The 13,768-nt window shown below is 40.6% G+C and overlaps 1 protein-coding gene across 1 annotated transcript in view; it reads left to right on the forward strand.

Moving 5' to 3' along the window:
• The window catches only part of LOC101960680 (ABC-type organic anion transporter ABCA8), a 93,825-nt gene that overhangs the window by 18,354 nt on the left and 61,703 nt on the right, over window positions 1–13,768 (forward strand). Inside the window, exons 3-4 of the mRNA XM_078041794.1 lie at window positions 4,182–4,330; window positions 12,682–12,821. The gene's annotated coding sequence lies outside the window, so the exon portion shown is untranslated. The remainder of the gene's footprint in view (window positions 1–4,181; window positions 4,331–12,681; window positions 12,822–13,768) is intronic.

A 13,768-nucleotide genomic window follows, 5' to 3' on the forward strand; every position in this document is an offset into this window, starting at 1 on the left:
ACAAGACGGCCCGGGAAGTTGCCCTTGGAGGAGATCCTGTCTTAGTAACCAACCTTCCAGACCCAGGACCCCAGACAGCTACCAGACCATCCCCAATATACTAAAGAAGATCTGGACTGGATTCATAAATTACCCATGTCCCACTGCCCCTTGGGGCAGGAGTGGTAACGGGTAGCAGAAGACAAAATCATACTGCCTGAAAGAAGGGGACAACAGTTGTTGCTAAAAATGCACTGGCCCTCTCACATGGGCACTAAAAAGATGGAAGACCTGGTAGCTAGTTGCAAAGCCTGCCAGCTGACAAATGCAACCCGGTGTAAGGACAACCCAGGATTGCGACAGAGAGGTGATAAGCCTGGAGCTTATTGGGAAGTGGATTTCACTGAGGTAAAACCAGGAAAAGATGGTTATAAATATCTGTTAGTTTTTACAGATACTTTTTCAGGATGGGCTGAAGCATTTCCCACAAAGCATGAGACAGCACCAGTGGTGGCAAAGAAGCTGCTAGAAGACATCTGCCCAAGTATGGCCTCCCAGTAATGATAGGGTTGGACAATGGACCAGCTTTTGTTTCCAAGGTAATTCAGAGCTTGGCTAATGTTTTGGGGACCAATTGGAAACTGCATTGCACATATAGACCCCAAAGTTCTGGACTGGTAGAGAGAATGAATAGAACTCTAAAAGAGACCCTAACTAAACTGTCCATGGAGACTGGCGGTGACTGGGTGGTTCTCCTTCCCTATGTCTTGTATAGAGTACGGAACTCTCCATACAAAACAGGACTTACCCTTTTGAGATTATGTTTGGAATAGCGCCCCCTTTGATTCCCAGTTTACAGTCTGATTTGCTAACTGAGTTTGATTACCAGCTTTTACAATCCCTCAGGGTCCTACAGAGGGCCCAACAAGATGTTTGGTCATGACTGAAGGCCCTCTATGAGACTGGACCACCTCCGGAACCTCACCACTTCAGGCCAGGAGACTGGGTGTTCATCAAGAGGCATCAGCAAGGAAACCTGAAACCACACTGGAAAGGACCCTACATAGTGGTGCTGACTACTCCCACTGTCCTCAAGGTCCATGGGATTGCCACTTTGATCCATTACACCCATGCCAGACCTGTGGACCCATACTATGGTGAAGGATTTCATTTCAGATCAACCAGAGTGGCAAGTCGTCAAAAATAAGGACAATCCCTTTAAGCTTAAGCTTGAACATAGAGAAAAGAAAATAGGTTAGGTTGCCGTATTTTACTTTCTTATGATCCTAACTGCTTAATTTCCAGTAGGTGCTGTTAGCTGTAGGTTTTTGTCACCATGTTATCCTTTTTAGAAATGATGATTTTTTTTTTTTTTTTGTAAGAGAAATGCTCTGTGGTGGAGCTTTAACACAGAATCAGAACCCACATCAGCCCTAGACCCAGAAGGAGAATCTCACCAAGATATAGGGCCTGCCCAAATAGACCCCCAACTGAGGGAACCATGATTGGTCCCCAAGTTTCCAGACAAAAGGGGAATGAGAAACTGATGTGACTCCATTTTTGAGAAACCAGCTTCTACCTCAGAGCAGGGCCTGTCCGAAGTGGGGAGGGGAGGAGGGGAGGTGGAGGAGTGGGGGGGTGGGGGATAAGGGGGTTACCCTTGTCCTTGGAAAACAGGTTCCTAGGCACATAACATGAATCCTGCTAAGTCATAACAGGAAAGGCCTGCGGAACCAGATACCTAATTTCGGACCGTAACAACAACCAATCAGAGTGAGACAGGGAAGATACCTGAAATACCAGGTGATTGATAACATTATTAGACAACCGTGTAGTTTAGCACGTACACCCCTCGTGGCTTAAACCAGTCAATTCAAATGTATCCCCCTCTTGAACTCACCAATCACCCTTACCCAACTTGTTCCCACCAGTGAATGTGCTAAATCAATGTTAAGAGTTGTTGTTTGATTCCCCCCCCCCGTGTGAAATGATTTGCTGCATGATGTTGTGACGCATAGAGTATCCCCCCAAAACCTATAACTCCTCACTGAACTAAAGGCCAGGACTCACTCCTCAGGACTGCTGCGTAGAAACGGTTGTGATTCCCAGCTGAACTTGCAATAAAGACTCTTGTGTGATTGCATCAGATTCGGCTCCTGGAGGTCTATTGGGATCCTACAAATCTGGCATTACAGAAATATCTTCTGACCCTGTTGATAACACCTGATGCCATCGTGATACACCGACTGTCCATTCTCTGAAGAGGGCACCCCAGCTCTCCAGGCCATGCCATTTGTCACAGCATATTCTGGATGGGCATTGCTATCATTATTGGCTTGGGACTTTTAGTGGCATATTTCCACCCAAACCAGTCTACTGGGCTCTTCTTGTAACTGTTCTTCCCTATCTATTTTTGTCAACCAGAAGAGTTTTCAATCTGATGAGGGGCAATCTGCAGTGATTTCTAGGAAAAAAGCTACAACTATATTATATAGGTGCCTAGGAATCCACTGACACCCATCTCAGCTATCTCCTGATGATTCCCTGTTCAGAACGTTTCTTCCTTCCACCACCTGCTTCTCAGACACGGCGGCTCAATCATGGACCCACGTGCGGGGAAGGAAGAGGCCTTGGCATTGCCTTATGCCTTAAAGACAGATGTGAAAAACTGCTAAGCAACTTGGGAACACAGCACTGACTCCTTGGCCTCCAAACCTAAGCAGAAGTGTCCTGTCCAGGAATGTTTGATTATCACTTCATTTACTGCTTGCCTGAATTTGCATTTGTTCCCTATGAAGATTTAGTAGCCAACTAGATTTAAAAATGTGTGAACCCCTAGTTTATATTCATCCTTATGCAGTAAAACAGAGGAGAACAGCTTCTCCCAGTCCACCCTGGAGCAGGTGGGTCAGTTTTAGTGATTTTCCCATCAAATCTGAGTGTGTGAGAAGTCCCTCCCTCAGCGCTGCAGGAGGCAGGGTGACAGCTGCCTCTCTGGGCTCTTCCCTCCCTTTCAGGTTTTCCTGAAGCTCTCCAAGGAGCAGGAGCTGGATGATTTGGATAATGAACCGCAGTGAAGTGGAAGCTCCTCCCACCGGAAGAGCCTTAGGCCATGAGTACTCTGTGTTCCTGTGGAAGCCTGTGGTTGCTTTTTAAAGACCTTTATTTTTGTAGCATCAAATGTCATATTCATAGAAACCACATTGTAAACACTGAGATGGCTCTTCTTGTGGGGAAGGCGGGAGAGGTGGGGGCGTGGTGGATAGGCAGGGCAAGTAGCTGTCCAAACAGTATGGTCAGAGCCACCTATCTGAGCGCCTCCCCATTCCAGTCTCTGTGTCTCTGCACATCATATCTACTCTGTGCTCAGCTTGTTAAATATGAAATACATCCGCAGCAACAGATTGCCTTCATTCATTGATGTGTAATTTGACCCTGTATAAATATAATGCAGTTTATTTAGCCAAGCTAGCTATTGTGACTAGAGCTGCTATAAGTATCCTCTTACACATTTTTGGCAAATACATTCATCATCATTCTCCAAAGAAACACAGCCAGTGGAATAGAGAGATAGATACATAGATAGATAGTCTTAAGATATATAGAGATAGAGATTTATTAAGGATTGGCTCAAGCAATTATGGAGTCTGGAAAGTCCTGCAATCTGCCATTATCAATCTGGTACAGTACCTGTTCACACCCAAAGGCCTGAAAAAAGGGAGGCCAATGCTGTTCAAGTCCAAAGGCCCAAGAACGTGAAATGCAAGGGCAGGAGAAGGAGGATCGCTTACCCCAGTCACACTGACACAGAAAATTAACCAGCCCAGAGGAGACAAAGTATTCGCTTCTGTTCTGTCTATGCACAGGAGACCAGCTGCTAGGTATTAGAAGAGGTAATTGCTCATAATAGATACTGTCAAATATTTTTGCAAAGTAATCATGCAAATTTACTATTATATCAATAGTACATGACGATTCTCAGGCTTCCATGTTGTTATTTACCTCTTCACTATCAGATACTAGTGGGAATGGGGGGGAGTCTCTCATTATTTTAATTTATATTTCACAGATAAATATCAGTATTAAACATCTATTCACATGATCATTCATCATTTGGATACTTTTTGCATTAAGTAGCAAATGAGTTATTTTGACTACTTTAAAAAATCAAGTTGAATGCCTTTTTGCTAATTGATTTACAGAATTTCAGGTGTACTGTGAACATGAGTCCCTTTGTTGGGTAGACCTGTGTTGGATATATGCTGCCAATATGAAACCTCCAGAGCTCAGCTGTGCTAGTGAGATGAGTTACCAAGAGGCCAAGACACCTGGAGATGGCATGGGGTGAGAGGTAAGGTTTGTTGGGAAATACTTATGGGGAAGGTCCAGCGGTGACAGACTGGTGACAGATGTGCAGTGTCAACAGCAGGACAGGAACACCTCTTCCCTCACCATGCTTCGCCTAGTAGCACCTCTTCTCCCTCACAGAATTTGGTCCAGTGACGGCTGGCTAGACAAGGGATACATGTCCTTTCCACAGTGCCCTCAGTTCTGTGCCAGTGTTCACAGGGAGAGGGGTTTTATATGTTAGGCAGCAGAAACATTGGCAGAACTAGCTTGTTCAGGTTGCTTTGTATGACCAGCAGCCCAGGAAGCAGCTATCATGGCACAGATGCAAAGCAGCAGCTTTCCAGAGATAAAGTTAACTTAGCTCCCAGCATCCATGAGAGAATGTCAGTGGCCTCTAAGAAATCACCAGGCTTTCAAGCTGGGGCTGCTCTCCATGTCTCCATGACTTGGCTGGAACATGGTGTCTCACTGTCCTCCTTTGCTATAAGGATGATAGACAATATCTCCTTTGATTTCATAGTAGGTTTATTCTTTTAATTGTTCCTTTTAATGAACAGGATTTCTTGATTTATGATTAGTTCTGTTGTGTCTTGTCTAAATAATAGTTTGTCTATCCCAAAGTTATGGAAATACTGCTCTGATAATTACGTAATTTCTGGTAATTACGTAATTTACCTTATTTTTCTTCATTTTCACACTGCTAGGATCTTCAATACAATTTTGAATACCAGTACTGATTGTAGAAATCTTTCTTCCAAATCATAGACTTAAAACATTCCACATTTCATCAAGAGAGATCCCTTATTTTTATGCCTTGTGATCTCCCTACTATGGTGTTAAAGTAGGGCTGGCCTCATAAGACAAGTTAGGAAGTTGTGTGGATTACATAGCGCCAGATATTTGAAAGGACTCTCCTGTTTGCCACAGCAACACAAAGCCAGATATTTGAAAGGACCCTCGCAGAGCTTTATTGAAGTTAAAGTATGTGCTAGAACAGAAAAAAAAAGAGTGCATTGGGGCCCTGAGAGTGGCTCTGAGAATTCTTTCTAGGCCACACAGAATGTGTTTCTGTTTGCAGGATGTACTGCCACGTTATATGCAAGAAAAGTATCAAGAATGACTTTCTTGACATCAAGAAAGTGTGGGTCAAAGTTTCCAGCAAGATCTTCTATACCCCACTACTCACATAGCCATGTCAGGCTGTGGCAACCCTTAAGCCAGGTATAATAATCCTTGTAAAATACAGTCAAGCCACCCCTGGATCCCATCAGAGAAGTGTATGCACTTAAAATGCACATTACAAGACACTAGTCAGCTCATCTTCTTGTTATTTTGGTCTACATTCAGTATCAGACTCCGAAACACCCACAACGGTAAGCACAGAGCAGTCCCAGTCTGGGTGAAAGATTTCTTATACCATCCAGCCATCTGCTCTTGGCCAAGCCTGCTTGATTATAAGTTCTTATCTTTGTGAATTTTCCTGCATGGTTTGCAGCATTTATAAAACAAAAGAAGTAAAGGGACAAACTCCAAAGTTTTAATATTCATGTCATTTCAGGAATAGGAGGTATCGCCTTTAAGTGGTGTAGGCAAGTACAGGTCACAGTTTAGTATGTATGACTGACAAGCTAAGAGTGATTTTCACCTTTTTAAAGGGTGGTGAACAGATGACAATAACACAACTGAGAAGTATGTGCACCAGAGGCTATGTGACTCACAAAGCCTAAAATATTATTAACTGATCCTTTATAGAAAAATGTTGTGAATTCCTGGTTTAAAGAGGTATTTCAATTTAATAAGTATTTCATTAAAAAAAAATAAAGCTTTGCTTGTGATTGTTCACAAGCTTGACATCTTTTGTCTCCTTCCACCAATAAAATCTGAAGTTTATGGAAGGAAAGGACAGATCAACTCCATATGTGAACTAATTCTGGTTCCTCCTCCAGCCAGTTATCTCCCAGCAGAAGAGCATTTTTAGCAGGTTCTAAGTGGATCTCCCCATACCATAGATTTTGTTAAAATCAATCAAATTAATATTACTAATGAAACTTGAATATACCAGATAGTGATTACATCAAAAATTGTGTTAAATTTGTTACAAAATCAATCAATTAGAATTACAGCTATATTTTCTCAGCCTTTCCAACAAAATTTTTGTCCTTATGCCAAATGTGGTCATGGATCTGGATCTCATGCAGGACTGTAATCCCATCCTTTATCACTGCCAATATAAATTAAGCAAACCTATCATCATCATTTTATAGTACAGTGCTGGTGGAACATCTAGATTGTCAGATCTCTTTCAGTTTTCCATTACAATTTTAGTGGCTACCACAGCTATACTGTTTGACAGAAAGCATCAAAAAATCTTTACTCTTATATTAAGTATTCCTTCCATAAGTATTAAGCATCAAATATCTTTTAAAAAGCATCAAATGTCTTTACTCTAGTATTAAACTTTTCCTCCAAAGATTGATACATTTTTGTCTGCTAGCACATACTCTCCCATCAATACATTTCCTAATTCTTCAACAGTACAAGTTTCAGCAATTGGATTACCACCACCTCCATGATCAGCAATCCTGATGGGGTTCTCATTCCCAGTCAGGAAGTAATCTAGTTTCAAAATACCATCTCAGCATCTGCTTTCTTGAACCATTTCTGACATCAAATATTGAATTCTCTAGCATAGGACACTAAATTGGAATTTTGAAAGTAAGATAACTAATAGAGATTAAAATGTATTAAAAGAAAGATGAGGAAGGAGGATAGGAAAGAATGAGAAATGAAATTGTGTTGTGAAGCCAGAGCGAGAGAGTCTTAGATAACACCCAGCCTCCCTTGGTCACTGGATACAAATTACCTAGGAAGAACATGATCTCATGCCAGCCAGTTCTCAGCAGCTGTTATAATTTGGATCTGGAATGTCCCACAAAAATTTCATGTGTTGAAAGCATGGTCCCCAAAGAAGCAGGTTTCAGAGGTCAGGCGTTCAGGCAATGATTGGATCAAGAGGGGTCTGACCTCATTCATATCATTGATAGATGAGTCCACAGGGAGCTGGATGGGAGATGTGTCCTAGCTGGAGGAAGTACCTCACTGGGGGCATGCCCCAGAAGGACTGAAATCTTCTCACCAGCCCCTTTCTCCCCACCTCTGTGCTTTCTGGCTGCCAAGAACTGAGCAGCTTCCACCATGTCCTTCCACCGCGATGGTTCTGTCTTACAATGAGCCCACCATGGACTGAATCCTCTTAAACCAGGAGTCAAGAATAAGTCTTTCCTCCTCTAAGTTGTTCTCGTCAGCTGTGTTGGTCACTGTGATGGAAAGATAACTAACACAGCTCCTGAGGATGATCCTGAAGGTGTGGACATCTGGAGGCTGTCTTCTGGCCATACTCCCTGAATGGAGAATAAGGGCAGCAGCTCCCTGTTTGCCACAGCAACACAAAGACCTTGCCAGTCAGTCGGTTTATGACTCATGATTTAATATGAGCACATCACAAAGGCACGAAAACTCAGTGCTGTGGATAAGCACTGTTGCCCCACAAATCCTCGAAATCAAATTTTATGAATTTGCATCTAATTCTTTCTGATTTTCAAATGTGATGTAAACAGATATTTAGCTAAGTAATGGATTACGGATATTGAGCATTCCTGAACAGAATTTGAGGCTAAGTACCTGCACAGTTTCAATCTTCTAATGAAAGAATCATTCACACTCACCTATACTTAGGAATTCACTTTGGTGTGAACGGAGGGAAGGGAGAAATAGTTCTATGGGGAATAAACCTAGATTTCCATGATAGCTGCCAACTGTTAGGTTGTCTCCAGAACACTAGGTTCTTTTCTGGGATATAATTGTTCACAGTCAAGCATGCACCTTTAAAAATAAGGTAAGAGTTGTCAAAATTAAGACTTGGATCACCATTTGGACTGGTCTTACTCTCTTCCTTCCACACATCTAGAATGTTAACTGACTGTTTTTACCCTCTGCCCCTCATCCTTCTTGTGAATCAGATTCCTTCAATTACCAGACTGATATTTATCAAATATATTTATCAAATTAAGACTGTAATGATGTTTTATAAAGATGTACTCAGTCTTAGGTTGTGACCTAAAAACCAGGAACAAGCCTCAATCTAATTTCTCAGCTGTTCTTCCCCAAATTGCCTGTAGAAAATATGTAACAGGCCAGATTTCTTTTAAATTAAAAACAGAAAAGAAATACAGTTTTGATTGGCTCCACTGGCCTCACCAGCTGATGAAGTTTGAGGCTGTAGTCTCAGGGCTACAGTTTTTTTTTTTCCTCCCAAGCAACAGTGGGAGCAACTTTTTTGAGGGTTTGCTCACCTCCCAATGGATCCATTACAAAAATTTAACCCAACCTCGACCCAGGAGTCTTTTCCAATGTCTGAAAATGAAGAAAATTCAGTGGACTCTCATCCAGTCAGTTCAGAAATGCTAGTAAAGAAACTTCATGACTTGACTCTGAATCCTTGTGCTAAATGGCCATCCCCTCTGCCAGAAAGTCCACGCCAACCACTGGACAGGAGTGAGAGGGTCTTACCGGGGGTCAGAAAGGGCTTTCCCAACAGGCGGCGAGGAGTCCGGACTTTGCTATCTGCACGGAGAGAGCTTGTGGAAAAATGGAGATATCTCCTAAGTCTTCAAAAACAAGAAAGAGACAACAATCTTAAGTTCAGAGTGAATCACGAAGTGTACCATTCAAATGTACCTGCAGTTTTTGCGGATATCATGGATGGGATCCTTCTGAGAATGCTAGAATAGGGTATGATTAGGACCCAGAGTCAATATAGGCATAAATTGTACTTGTTCTTCATGATGGTAATTTTAGGCACACTTTTCTCTGCTTAGACTGCATACCAATGATTCTGAATAGCTTATTATGAGTTCTGTGATGTCTTTATTCTTTGGCATCCTTTTTATCTTTTTTTTTTTTTTTTTTTGGTGTTAGGGATCCCTTCATGCCTTAATGCCAGTACTTTATAAGGAATCTGAGCAGTTAAAATGTGCATAAATGATTTCAATATACTCTAGTTTTACTTTTCTGTTTGACTCAAAGAAGTACCAATAGGTCTTAAGTCTTCCAGGAGATTTTAAAAGCCTGAAATCTGAAATAAAACTCAGGAACTAGAAGAGATGTAAAGAGAATATTGGATAGTTTGATTATAGAGTGTAATAATTAGAGTAGATAATTAGATTTTCTGGTTTTCAAAAATTTGAGTTGCAATAAAAAGAAATTGTGTTGTGCTGTTTTAATTTTCAGTAGCAAATAAATGTATATATAGAGGAACTTATTGATCAATTTGAGTATTTTATACAAATTCTTATTCCTGGTTTTATACTTTAGAAAAGTTTTTTTAAGAGAATTTTTAATATTTTTTAATTTTTTGGTCGACACAAACCCAGTGCCTCACTCACACATGCTAGGTGAGCACTCTACCACTGAGCTCCAACCCTAGCTCAGTGTTTTGCTATATAGTGAATGAACAATTTAATCTCACATTTCTAGAGTGTAAATATCTGGTAATATTTTGTGATATTATTCACTGGAAGGAACTTTGAGTAAGGTGTGGACAAAGAGCATAGGTGTTTGCATGAATTCACTTCCTGAAAGAAATCTCAAAATTAAAGGAGCTAAAAGGGAAGTGGGAGTTTTAGAAATTGCTGATAGGTGCAGAGAGGTTTCCTTCTCATGTCAGATAAATTCTGCAGCTGCTATCAGCTGGGAGTCCTAATATAGTTAATTTTTGAAACTGCCTACATGGAGGTTGCCTCAGATCCTACAAATTGAGGGCTTAGTCCCAGAAAACTCCACTTCAGATGCCAATCAAGCCTGGGTTATAGCCTATGCTTCTGCCTAGCCAGCTGTAAATAAATGTTCCTACATTTCTTTCCTGGGGTTCAATGAATTTGCTAGAGCAGCTCACAGAACTTGGGGAAGCACTTGAGGATCAGCTGGAAGAGGTGCATAGGGCAAGGTATGAAGGGACACAACACTCTCCAGAAAACTCTGTCTTATTCTGCTATTGGAAACCCTCAGAATTTAGTCCTTTTGGATTTTTATGGGAGTTCATTACATAGGTATGATTACTTCATTGACCATTGGCTTATCAGCCTTTCTCCTCACCAAAGGTTACCAGAAGGGTGGGACTGAAAGTTTCAGTAATCTATCACTTGATTCCCCTAGGTAACCAGTTTTTCATTCTGAAGCTAGGAGTCCCCAGTCTCCAGTTAAACTATAATACCAAAGATATTACTTGGACTTCAGGTAGCTGCTTATGTGCTATGGCTTTAGTTATCCACATCAATGTCAGTCTGAAAATATTAAATGAAAAAATTATAGAAATAAACATTAAGAAATAATATTATGGAAAATTGTTATATTTGATTAGCTACTACTAATCTCACTTTGCCTAATGTATAAATTATACTTTTATCCCTATACATATATACCTATCATAAAGTTTATGTGAAGTTCAGTACCACCCCAGCATTTCTGTGGGGATTTTGGAATGTATCCCCTGTGAGTAAGGGGGGGGGGCTACTTTGTCAGGAATTGAAGGGCACAGGGGTAAAAACCAAATACATTTTGCATATCAAAGGAGCAAATTGAGAATCTATGATAATGAAATATCCCAAGAGGCAATGTCGTCCAATGGTATTTAACTTTTTTTTTAAAATGACACGTGCATAGATCTGACATTCTTTTGGAGATAAAAATAAAGTTTGCCCTTTTTCCTCCAAAAAAAAAAAAAAAAAAGAGATACAGTTTTGAAACTGGACTCCAAGAAGCACACAATTTCATACATTGGCATAATCTACGTGACATATTACATTGGGATACAAGGTGGTCAAGTGTCACGACCTCATATTGCAATCCAAGAATGCAAAACCAAGAGGCTAAGGCACTCCGCTTCTCTGTGTGTATATTGCTGAGGACTGGTGGTCTCTTTGAGTTTGCTTTGTGGTGTACGTGGTAAACATGGCAAGACAAGGAGATTGCACTTTGTTAGTGTTCAATGCCGCACACATTAAGCACACTGTATTTACAATGCATTCTTTGCACCTGCATAGGATTTTATTGGTTTATGCCACAGACTGGGAACCAGGCCTCTCATCCAAGCATGAAGAACTTGTTCTCCCTCAGTTAGTAACACTCTGCCACTGAGCGTCCTGCATTCACAGGTCCAGCACAGCCTTGAGTCCCTTTCCTTGCTAATTTTCCTTATTAGCCCATGAGCTCTGCTCATGGAAACTCTCTCCTTCTACTGTTTTTCCTGCCGCCTGCTCTAAGGGAGAGATTCGGATGTCCTGGTTCTAGAGATCCATATGACTCCCGTTGACAGCATCTACAGTCACAACAACTTGCTTCTATCCATTCTCTAAGCTGAGCACCCCAGACTTCTAAATCATATGGTCATTTGTCACTCTCCCTGGATTGCCACTGTCGCTGGTCCTGGTATAGGACTATCGGTGGTATGATTTAAATTTTCTGAACGCCTATTTCAGCCCTAACTGTCTTTCTCAGTCTACTTTGGTCAATCAGAAGAGGTTTCAACCTGGTTAGGGTCAAGTGGCTGTGGCTTCTGGAAAGAGGCCACAAGGCTGTCTTCTTCCTAGAAAACCATTGACATCTTGCTCTATGACTTTCTACTGCTTCTGTTTTCAATGTCTTCTTCCCACAGCTTCCTGCCACTGTTCTGAATGTGCAAAACATGGATGCACATACAGGGAAAAAGAGGGCAGGCTTCCTTCCCTGTAAATTCAGATGTCCTAACTGCAGCATCAGCATAGAAGCATTTTCTTAAGTACAAGCAAATGCATTGGTATGTTTTACCATTATGACAAGCTCAGTTCAGAAACGTTTATTACCTTGTCAAGATACTTTTGTAATTTTTTTTTTGTATTTATGTCAATTTTTCAGGCCACCTTAATGTACAGATACATGAACCCTTGAGCTGGGGATGGAACTCTGTGGCAGAGTGCTTTTCTAGCATGCATAAAACCTTGATTTGGTCCCCACCCCCCTCAATAGGAACATCTGTATTAATGATGATTGTTAAATTACAGAAAGATGATAGGTGTTCATATACATATGTAAATATCCATGTATGACATAGGAACCCTTAAAATAAGATTATCTTTTGACAGTTACAACTTTGACCTAAAGTGCAGCATCTCCCAGGCCACCCTGGTGCAGATGGATCTCGGCTTAGGTACCTTACATCTGCATGTGAAAAGCCAGTCATCTACTGTCCCCATACTTGGAGCTAGAGGAGGCAGAGAGACATTTTTCTCCTTTCTTTTTCTCTTCCCCCCAACTCAGGTTTTCCAGGAGGACTCCAGGTGTGGAATTGGATGATTTTGATGAAGAAGGTGACCCCTCACTGAAGTGGAAGCTCCTCTATTTAGGAAGAATCTTAAAGCCTATGTGGGCCATGATTCTGGATAAGCCTTTGCTGTTGGGTAAGGCAATTATTTTTATAGCTTCAAAGTTATGCCCTAATATTTGATTATAATACCTGACCTTTGGCATAAGCTCTTGTGAAACCCATGCTACAATAGAAATACTAAAATGTATCTTCATGCCAGAAGGAAAAGAGCAAGTACTAGAGTAGTGACAGTACTGACCAAGATCAGTCAGTCATAGGCAAGATGAGGAGTGGGGTGGAGAGAGAGAAAGGAATTGAAAGCATACACAGATGATGAATAGATGGTACACTGATCATGAGACAGAGATGGATGCATACATAGATATTAGTGATAGGTAGATAATGAATTATATGTAAATGATAGGATGACAGATAATTCATACATAATGATGATAGGTAGATAGAAAATAAATTATAGTCAGATGTTAAATTAATAGATACTAAATATAAAAAAGATACTAAATATATAAATAGATAGATAATGGGTAAATAATAGAAGATGATAGATAATTGACAGATTATGGATGAAAGGGAGATTAAGTTCCATTTTAATTGTATATCACTAAACTTTTTAAAAATTACCTTGATAGGATATTTAAAATACTAAGTATAACAAAAATTTTTTCAATTTTTCTCCAAACTTTCCACCAATTATTTTATTATTTTTATGAGCCTAAATAAAGTTAAAACACAGGAATTACGATGAAAAAAGTAAGTCACAGAAGAAGCAGTGTTTGCTTTTGGGACTCACCTTGAATTTTTAAAAAAAATTTGTTAACTTACTTGCTTTTTTGGTTGGTTCTTTCTTTCTTTCTTTCTTTCTTTCTTTATTTCTGTTTTTATTTTTTTAATTTTTTTTTTTTAATTTTTCTTTGCAGTGCTGGGGATGGAACCCAGAACCTCCCACATGCCAAGTGAGCACTCTAGCACTAGCCAGCCACATGCCAAGGCCAGGGGTTGTTTATTTTTTAATCCAAATTG

This window comes from Ictidomys tridecemlineatus, chromosome 3 (assembly GCF_052094955.1).
Source record: "Ictidomys tridecemlineatus isolate mIctTri1 chromosome 3, mIctTri1.hap1, whole genome shotgun sequence".
NCBI lineage: Eukaryota > Metazoa > Chordata > Mammalia > Rodentia > Sciuridae > Ictidomys > Ictidomys tridecemlineatus.